At 31.2% G+C, this 11,825-nt stretch overlaps 1 protein-coding gene across 1 annotated transcript in view; it reads left to right on the forward strand.

Annotated features, from left to right (window-relative positions):
- LOC143247831 (gamma-aminobutyric acid receptor subunit beta-like) overlaps nt 1-11,825 on the forward strand; it is a 137,543-nt gene that overhangs the window by 120,177 nt on the left and 5,541 nt on the right. The window lies entirely within an intron of this gene.

Here is an 11,825-nt window from a genome sequence, read left to right on the forward strand (position 1 = left end):
ATCAGGTGTAGTTACACAGACACAACATTATCAGTTTTATACTGTAATCAGGTGTAGTTACACAAACACAACATTATCAGTTTTATACTGTAATCAGGTGTAGTTACACAGATACAACATTATCAGTTTTTATACTGTAATCAGGTGTAGTTACACAAACACAACATTATCAGTTTTTATACTGTAATCAGGTGTAGTTACACAAACACAACATTAATTATATTTAAATTGTAATCAGCTAGTAGTTATATAAGCTCAACATTAACAATGTTTAAACTCTAATCAGGTGTAGTTACACAGACACAACATTATCAGTTTTATATTGTAATCAGGTGTAGTTACACAGACACCACATTATCAGTGTTTATACTGTAATCAGGTGTAGTTACACAGACACAACATTATCAGTTTTTATACTGTAATCAGGTGTAGTTACACAGACACAACATTATCAGTTTTATACTGTAATCAGGTGTAGTTACACAGACACAACATTATCAGTTTTATACTGTAATCAGGTGTAGTTACACAGACACAACATTATCAGTTTTATACTGTAATCAGGTGTAGTTACACAGACACAACATTATCAGTTTTTATACTGTAATCAGGTGTAGTTACACAAACACAACATTATCAGTTTTTATACTGTAATCAGGTGTAGTTACACAGACACAACATTATCAGTTTTTATACTGTAATCAGGTAAAGTTACACAAACACAACATTATCAGTTTTTATACTGTAATCAGGTGTAGTTACACAGACACAACATTATCAGTTTTATACTGTAATCAGGTGTAGTTACACAGACACAACATTATCAGTTTTATACTGTAATCAGGTGTAGTTACACAGACACAACATTATCAGTTTTATACTGTAATCAGGTGTAGTTACACAGACACAACATTATCAGTTTTATACTGTAATCAGGTGTAGTTACACAGACACAACATTATCAGTTTTATACTGTAATCAGGTGTAGTTACACAGACACAACATTATCAGTTTTACATGTAATCAGTATACACAGACACAACATTATCAGTTTTTATACTGTAATCAGGTGTAGTTACACAGACACAACATTATCAGTGTTTATACTGTAATCAGGTGTAGTTACACAGACACAACATTATCAGTTTTTATACTGTAATCAGGTGTAGTTACACAGACACAACATTATCAGTTTTATACTGTAATCAGGTGTAGTTACACAGACACAACATTATCAGTTTTATACTGTAATCAGGTGTAGTTACACAAACACAACATTATCAGTTTTTATACTGTAATCAGGTGTAGTTACACAGACACAACATTATCAGTTTTATACTGTAATCAGGTGTAGTTACACAGACACAACATTATCAGTGTTTATACTGTAATCAGGTGTAGTTACACAGACACAACATTATCAGTTTTTATACTGTAATCAGGTGTAGTTACACAGACACAACATTATCAGTTTTATACTGTAATCAGGTGTAGTTACACAGACACAACATTATCAGTTTTTATACTGTAATCAGGTGTAGTTACACAGACACAACATTATCAGTTTTATACTGTAATCAGGTGTAGTTACACAGACACAACATTATCAGTTTTATACTGTAATCAGGTGTAGTTACACAGACACAACATTATCAGTTTTTATACTGTAATCAGGTGTAGTTACACATACACAACATTATCAGTTTTATACTGTAATCAGGTGTAGTTACACAGACACAACATTATCAGTTTTTATACTGTAATCAGGTGTAGTTACACAAACACAACATTATCAGTTTTTATACTGTAATCAGGTGTAGTTACACAGACACAACATTATCAGTGTTTATACTGTAATCAGGTGTAGTTACACAGACACAACATTATCAGTTTTTATACTGTAATCAGGTGTAGTTACACAGACACAACATTATCAGTGTTTATACTGTAATCAGGTGTAGTTACACAGACACAACATTATCAGTTTTTATACTGTAATCAGGTGTAGTTACACAGACACAACATTATCTGTTTTTATACTGTAATCAGGTGTAGTTACACAGACACAACATTATCAGTTTTTATACTGTTATCAGGTGTAGTTACACAGATACAACATTATCAGTTTTTATACTGTAATCAGGTGTACTTACACAAACGTAACATTATCAGTTTTATACTGTAATCAGGTGTAGTTACACAGATACAACATTATCAGTTTTATACTGTAATCAGGTGTACTTACACAAACGTAACATTATCAGTTTTTTTACTGTAATCAGGTGTAGTTACACAGACACAACATTATCAGTTTTTATACTGTAATCAGGTGTAGTTACACAAACACAACATTATCAGTTTTATACTGTAATCAGGTGTAGTTACACAGACACAACATTAATTATATTTAAATTGTAATCAGCTAGTAGTTATATAAGCTCAACATTAACAATGTTTAAACTCTAATCAGGTGTAGTTACACAGACACAACATTATCTGTTTTTATACTGTAATCAGATGTAGTTACACAGACACAACATTAATTGTATTTAAATTGTAACCAGCTAGTAGTTATATAAGCTCAACATTAACTTTGTTTAAACATTAATCAGTTGTAGTTACACAGATACAACATTATTTGTTTTATACTGTAATCAGGTGTAGTTACATAGACACAACATTATCAGTTTTATACTGTAATCAGGTGTAGTTACACAGACACAACTTTATCAGTTTTATACTGTAATCAGGTGTAGTTACACAGACACAATATTATCAGTGTTTATACTGTAATCAGGTGAAGTTACACATATACAACATTATCAGTTTTTATACTGTAATCAGGTGTAGTTACACAGACACAACATTATCAGTTTTTATACTGTAATCAGGTGTAGTTACACAGATACAACATTATCAGTTTTTATACTGTAATCAGGTGTAGTTACACAGACACAACATTATCAGTTTTTATACTGTAATCAGGTGTAGTTTCATAAACACAACATTATCAGTGTTTATACTGTAATCAGGTGTAGTTACACAGACACAACATTATCAGTTTTATACTGTAATCAGGTGTAGTTACACAGACACAACATTATCAGTGTTTATACTGTAATCAGGTGTAGTTACACAGACACAACATTATCAGTTTTATACTGTAATCAGGTGTAGTTACACAGACACAACATTATCAGTTTTATACTGTAATCAGGTGTAGTTACACAAACACAACATTATCAGTGTTTATACTGTAATCAGGTGTAGTTACACAGACACAACATTATCAGTTTTTATACTGTAATCAGGTGTAGTTACACAGACACAACATTATCAGTTTTATACTGTAATCAGGTGTAGTTACACAGACACAACATTATCAGTTTTTATACTGTAATCAGGTGTAGTTACACAAACACAACATTATCAGTTTTTATACTGTAATCAGGTGTAGTTACACAGACACAACATTAATTATATTTAAATTGTAATCAGCTAGTAGTTATATAAGCTCAACATTAACAGTGTTTAAACTGTAATCAGGTGTAGTTACACAGACACAACATTATCAGTTTTATACTGTAATCAGGTGTAGTTACACAGACACAACATTATCAGTTTTATACTGTAATCAGGTGTAGTTACACAAACACAACATTATCAGTTTTATACTGTAATCAGGTGTAGTTACACAGACACAACATTATCAGTTTTTATACTGTAATCAGGTGTAGTTACACAGACACAACATTATCAGTTTTTATACTGTAATCAGGTGTAGTTACACAACACAACATTATCAGTTTTATACTGTAATCAGGTGTAGTTACACAGACACAACATTATCAGTTTTATACTGTAATCAGGTGTAGTTACACAAACACAACATTATCAGTTTTTATACTGTAATCAGGTGTAGTTACACAGACACAACATTATCAGTTTTATACTGTAATCAGGTGTAGTTACACAGACACAACATTATCAGTTTTATACTGTAATCAGTGTAGTTACACAAAACACAACATTATCAGTTTTTATACTGTAATCAGGTGTAGTTACACAGACACAACATTATCAGTTTTTATACTGTAATCAGGTGTAGTTACACAAACACAACATTATCAGTTTTTATACTGTAATCAGGTGTAGTTACACAGACACAACATTATCAGTTTTTATACTTTAATAAGGTGTAGTTACACAAACACAACATTATCAGTTTTTATACTGTAATCAGGTGTAGTTACACAAACACAACATTAATTATATTTAAATTGTAATCAGCTAGTAGTTATATAAGCTCAACATTATCAATGTTTAAACTGTAATCAGGTGTAGTTACACAGACACAACATTATCAGTTTTTATACTGTAATCAGGTGTAGTTACACAGACACAACATTAATTGTATTTAAATTGTAATCAGCTAGTAGTTATATAAGCTCAACATTAACAGTGTTTAAACTCTAATCAGGTGTAGTTACACAGACACAACATTATCAGTTTTTATACTGTAATCAGGTGTAGTTACACAGACACAACATTATCAGTTTTTATACTGTAATCAGGTGTAGTTACACAGACACAACATTATCAGTTCTTATACTGTAATCAGGTGTAGTTACACAGACACAACATTATCAGTGTTTATACTGTAATCAGGTGTAGTTACACAGACACAACATTATCAGTTTTTATACTGTAATCAGGTGTAGTTACACAGACACAACATTATCAGTTTTATACTGTAATCAGGTGTAGTTACACAGACACAACATTATCAGTTTTATACTGTAATCAGGTGTAGTTACACAGACACAACATTATCAGTTTTATACTGTAATCAGGTGTAGTTACACAGACACAACATTATCAGTGTTTATACTGTAATCAGGTGTAGTTACACAGACACAACATTATCAGTTTTTATACTGTAATCAGGTGTAGTTACACAGACACAACATTATCAGTTTTTATACTGTAATCAGGTGTAGTTACACAGACACAACATTATCAGTTTTTATACTGTAATCAGGTGTAGTTACACAAACACAACATTATCAGTTTTATACTGTAATCAGGTGTAGTTACACAAACACAACATTATCAGTAATCAGGTGTAGTTTTATACTGTAATCAGGTGTAGTTACACAGACACAACATTATCAGTTTTTTATACTGTAATCAGGTGTAGTTACACAGATTAACAACATTATCAGTTTTTATACTGTAATCAGGTGTAGTTACACAGACACAACATTATCAGTGTTTTATACTGTAATCAGGTGTAGTTACACAGACACAACATTATCAGTTTTTATACTGTAATCAGGTGTAGTTACACAGACACAACATTATCAGTTTTATACTGTAATCAGGTGTAGTTACACAAACACAACATTATCAGTTTTATACTGTAATCAGGTGTAGTTACACAGACACAACATTATCATTTTATACTGTAATCAGGTGTAGTTACACAGACACAACATTATCAGTTTTTTATACTGTAATCAGGTGTAGTTACACAGACACAACATTATCAGTTTTTATACTGTAATCAGGTGTAGTTACACAAACACAACATTATCAGTTTTTATACTGTAATCAGGTGTAGTTACACAAACACAACATTATCAGTTTTATACTGTAATCAGGTGTAGTTACACAGACACAACATTATCAGTTTTTATACTGTAATCAGGTGTAGTTACACAAACACAACATTATCAGTTTTTATACTGTAATCAGGTGTAGTTACACAGACACAACATTATCAGTTTTTATACTGTAATCAGGTGTAGTTACACAGACACAACATTATCAGTTTTATACTGTAATCAGGTGTAGTTACACAGACACAACATTATCAGTTTTTATACTGTAATCAGGTGTAGTTACACAGACACAACATTATCAGTTTTTATACTGTAATCAGGTGTAGTTACACAGACACAACATTATCAGTTTTTATACTGTAATCAGGTGTAGTTACACAGACACAACATTATCAGTTTTTATACTGTAATCAGGTGTAGTTACACAGACACAACATTATCAGTTTTTATACTGTAATCAGGTGTAGTTACACAGACACAACATTATCAGTTTTATACTGTAATCAGGTGTAGTTACACAGACACAACATTATCAGTTTTTATACTGTAATCAGGTGTAGTTACACAGACACAACATTATCAGTTTTTATACTGTAATCAGGTGTAGTTACACAGACACAACATTATCAGTTTTTATACTGTAATCAGGTGTAGTTACACAGACACAACATTATCAGTTTTTATACTGTAATCAGGTGTAGTTACACAGACACAACATTATCAGTTTTATACTGTAATCAGGTGTAGTTACACAAACACAACATTATCAGTTTTTTTACTGTAATCAGGTGTAGTTACACAGACACAATATTATCAGTTTTATACTGTAGGTGTAGTTACACAGACACAACATTATCAGTTTTATACTGTAATCAGGTGTAGTTACACAAACACAACATTATCAGTTTTTATACTGTAATCAGGTGTAGTTACACAAACACAACATTATCAGTTTGTATACTGTAATCAGGTGTAGTTACACAAGACACAACATTATCAGTTTTATACTGTAATCAGGTGTAGTTACACAGACACAACATTATCAGTTTTTATACTGTAATCAGGTGTAGTTACACAGACACAACATTATCAGTTTTATACTGTAATCAGGTGTAGTTACACAGACACAACATTATCAGTTTTTATACTGTAATCAGGTGTAGTTACACAGACACAACATTATCAGTTTTATACTGTAATCAGGTGTAGTTACACAAACACAACATTATCAGTTTTTATACTGTAATCAGGTGTAGTTACACAACACAACATTATCAGTTTTTATACTGTAATCAGGTGTAGTTACACAGACACAACATTATCAGTTTTATACTGTAATCAGGTGTAGTTACACAAACACAACATTATCAGTGTTTATACTGTAATCAGGTGTAGTTACACAGACACAACATTATCAGTTTTTATACTGTAATCAGGTGTAGTTACACAGACACAACATTATCAGTGTTTTATACTGTAATCAGGTGTAGTTACACAGACACAACATTATCAGTTTTATACTGTAATCAGGTGTAGTTACACAGACACAACATTATCAGTTTTTATACTGTAATCAGGTGTAGTTACACAGACACAACATTATCAGTTTTATACTGTAATCAGGTGTAGTTACACAGACACAACATTATCAGTTTTTATACTGTAATCAGGTGTAGTTACACACACAACATTATCAGTTTTTATACTGTAATCAGGTGTAGTTACACAGACACAACAACATTATCAGTTTTATACTGTAATCAGGTGTAGTTACACAAACACAACATTATCAGTTTTTATACTGTAATCAGGTGTAGTTACACAGATACAACATTATCAGTTTTATACTGTAATCAGGTGTAGTTACACAAACACAACATTATCAGTTTTATACTGTAATCAGCTGTAGTTACACAAACACAACATTAATTATATTTAAATTGTAATCAGCTAGTAGTTATATAAGCTCAACATTAACAATGTTTAAACTCTAATCAGGTGTAGTTACACAGACACAACATTATCAGTTTTTATACTGTAATCAGGTGTAGTTACACAGACACAACATTAATTGCATTTAAATTGTAATCAGGTAGTAGTTATATAAGCTCAAAATTAAGAGTGTTTAAACTCTATTCAGCTGTAGTTACAGAGATACAACATTATCAGTTTTTATACTGTAATCAGGTGTAGTTACACAGACACAACATTATCAGTTTTTATACTGTAATCAGGTGTAGTTACACAGACACAACATTATCAGTTCTTATAGTGTAATCAGGTGTAGTTACACAGACACAACATTATCAGTTTTTATACTGTAATCAGGTGTAGTTACACAGACACAACATTATCAGTTTTTATACTGTAATCAGGTGTAGTTACACAGACACAACATTATCAGTTTTTATACTGTAATCAGGTGTAGTTACACAGACACAACATTATCAGTTTTTATACTGTAATCAGGTGTAGTTACACAGACACAACATTATCAGTTTTTATACTGTAATCAGGTGTAGTTACACAGACACAACATTATCAGTTTTTATACTGTAATCAGGTGTAGTTACACAGACACAACATTATCAGTTTTTATACTGTAATCAGGTGTAGTTACACAGACACAACATTATCAGTTTTTATACTGTAATCAGGTGTAGTTACACAGACACAACATTATCAGTTTTATACTGTAATCAGGTGTAGTTACACAAACACAACATTATCAGTTTTTATACTGTAATCAGGTGTAGTTACACAAACACAACATTATCAGTTTTATACTGTAATCAGGTGTAGTTACACAGACACAACATTATCAGTTTTTTAAATTGTAATCAGGTGTAGTTATATAAGCACAACATTTCAATGTTTTTACTGTAATCAGGTGTAGTTACACAGACACAACATTATCAGTTTTTATACTGTAATCAGGTGTAGTTACACAGACACAACATTATCAGTTTTTATACTGTAATCAGGTGTAGTTACACAGACACAACATTATCAGTTTTTATACTGTAATCAGGTGTAGTTACACAGACACAACATTATCAGTTTTATACTGTAATAAGGTGTAGTTACACAAACACAACATTATCAGTTTTTATACTGTAATCAGGTGTAGTTACACAGACACAACATTATCAGTTTTTATACTGTAATCAGGTGTAGTTACACAAACACAACATTATCAGTTTTATACTGTAATCAGGTGTAGTTACACAAACACAACATTATCAGTTTTTATACTGTAATCAGGTGTAGTTACACAGACACAACATTATCAGTTTTATACTGTAATCAGGTGTAGTTACACAGACACAACATTATCAGTTTTTATACTGTAATCAGGTGTAGTTACACAGACACAACATTATCAGTTTTTATACTGTAATCAGGTGTAGTTACACAGACACAACATTATCAGTTTTATACTGTAATCAGGTGTAGTTACACAGACACAACATTATCAGTTTTTATACTGTAATCAGGTGTAGTTACACAAACACAACATTATCAGTTTTTATACTGTAATCAGGTGTAGTTACACAGACACAACATTATCAGTTTTTATACTGTAATCAGGTGTAGTTACACAGACACAACATTATCAGTTTTTATACTGTAATCAGGTGTAGTTACACAGACACAACATTATCAGTTTTATACTGTAATCAGGTGTAGTTACACAAACACAACATTATCAGTTTTTATACTGTAATCAGGTGTAGTTACACAGACACAACATTATCAGTTTTATACTGTAATCAGGTGTAGTTACACAGACACAACATTATCAGTTTTTATACTGTAATCAGGTGTAGTTACACAAACACAACATTATCAGTGTTTATACTGTAATCAGGTGTAGTTACACAGACACAACATTATCAGTTTTTATACTGTAATCAGGTGTAGTTACACAAACACAACATTATCAGTTTTTATACTGTAATCAGGTGTAGTTACACAGACACAACATTATCAGTTTTATACTGTAATCAGGTGTAGTTACACAAACACAACATTATCAGTTTTTATACTGTAATCAGGTGTAGTTACACAAACACAACATTATCAGTTTTATACTGTAATCAGGTGTAGTTACACAAACACAACATTATCAGTTTTTATACTGTAATCAGGTGTAGTTACACAGACACAACATTATCAGTTTTTTATACTGTAATCAGGTGTAGTTACACAAACACAACATTATCAGTTTTTATACTGTAATCAGGTGTAGTTACACAGATACAACATTATCAGTTTTATACTGTAATCAGGTGTAGTTACACAGACACAACATTATCAGTTTTTATACTGTAATCAGGTGTAGTTACACAAACACAACATTATCAGTTTTATACTGTAATCAGGTGTAGTTACACAGACACAACATTATCAGTAGTTTTTATACTGTAATCAGGTGTAGTTACACAGACACAACATTATCAGTTTTTTTATACTGTAATCAGGTGTAGTTAGTTACACAAACACAACATTATCAGTGTTTATACTGTAATCAGGTGTAGTTTCAACAGTGTTTACATTACAGTCAGTATTTATACTGTAATCAGGTGTAGTTACACAGACACAACATTATCATTGTTTTATACTGTAATCAGGTGTAGTTACACAGACACAACATTATCAGTTTTTATACTGTAATCAGGTGTAGTTACACAGACACAACATTATCAGTTTTTATACTGTAATCAGGTGTAGTTACACAGACACAACATTATCAGTTTTATACTGTAATCAGGTGTAGTTACACAGACACAACATTATCAGTTTTTATACTGTAATCAGGTGTAGTTACACAGACACAACATTATCAGTTTTTATACTGTAATCAGGTGTAGTTACACAGACACAACATTATCAGTTTTTTTTACTGTAATCAAGTGTAGTTACACAGACACAACATTATCAGTTTTTATACTGTAATCAGGTGTAGTTACACAGACACAACATTATCAGTTTTTATACTGTAATCAGGTGTAGTTACACAGACACAACATTATCAGTTTTATACTGTAATCAGGTGTAGTTACACAGACACAACATTATCAGTTTTTATACTGTAATCAGGTGTAGTTACACAGACACAACATTATCAGTTTTTATACTGTAATCAGGTGTAGTTACACAAACACAACATTATCAGTTTTTATACTGTAATCAGGTGTAGTTACACAAACACAACATTATCAGTTTTTATACTGTAATCAGGTGTAGTTACACAGACACAACATTATCAGTTTTTATACTGTAATCAGGTGTAGTTACACAGACACAACATTATCAGTTTTTATACTGTAATCAGGTGTAGTTACACAGACACAACATTATCAGTTTTTATACTGTAATCAGGTGTAGTTTCACAAACACAACATTATCAGTTTTATACTGTAATCAGGTGTAGTTACACAGACACAACATTATCAGTGTTTATACTGTAATCAGGTGTAGTTACATAGACTCAACATTATCAGTTTTATACTGTAATCACGTGTAGTTACACAGACACAACATTATCAGTGTTTATACTGTAATCAGGTGTAGTTACACAGACACAACATTATCAGTTTTTATACTGTAATCAGGTGTAGTTACACAGACACAACATTATCAGTGTTTATACTGTAATCAGGTGTAGTTACACAGACACAACATTATCAGTTTTATACTGTAATCAGGTGTAGTTACACAGACACAACATTATCAGTTTTATACTGTAATCAGGTGTAGTTACACAAACACAACATTATCAGTTTTTATACTGTAATCAGGTGTAGTTACACAGACACAACATTATCAGTTTTATACTGTAATCAGGTGTAGTTACACAAACACAACATTATCAGTTTTATACTGTAATCAGGTGTAGTTACACAGACACAACATTATCAGTTTTTATACTGTAATCAGGTGTAGTTACACAACACAACATTATCAGTTTTTATACTGTAATCAGGTGTAGTTACACAGACACAACATTATCAGTTTTATACTGTAATCAGGTGTAGTTACACAAACACAACATTATCAGTTTTTATACTGTAATCAGGTGTAGTTACACAAACACAACATTAATTATATTTAAATTGTAATCAGCTGTAGTTATACAAACACAACATTATCAATTTTTATACTGTAATCAGGTGTAGTTACACAGACACAACATTA

The sequence above is a fragment of the Tachypleus tridentatus genome, chromosome 3 (assembly GCF_004210375.1).
Source record: "Tachypleus tridentatus isolate NWPU-2018 chromosome 3, ASM421037v1, whole genome shotgun sequence".
Lineage (NCBI taxonomy): Eukaryota > Metazoa > Arthropoda > Merostomata > Xiphosura > Limulidae > Tachypleus > Tachypleus tridentatus.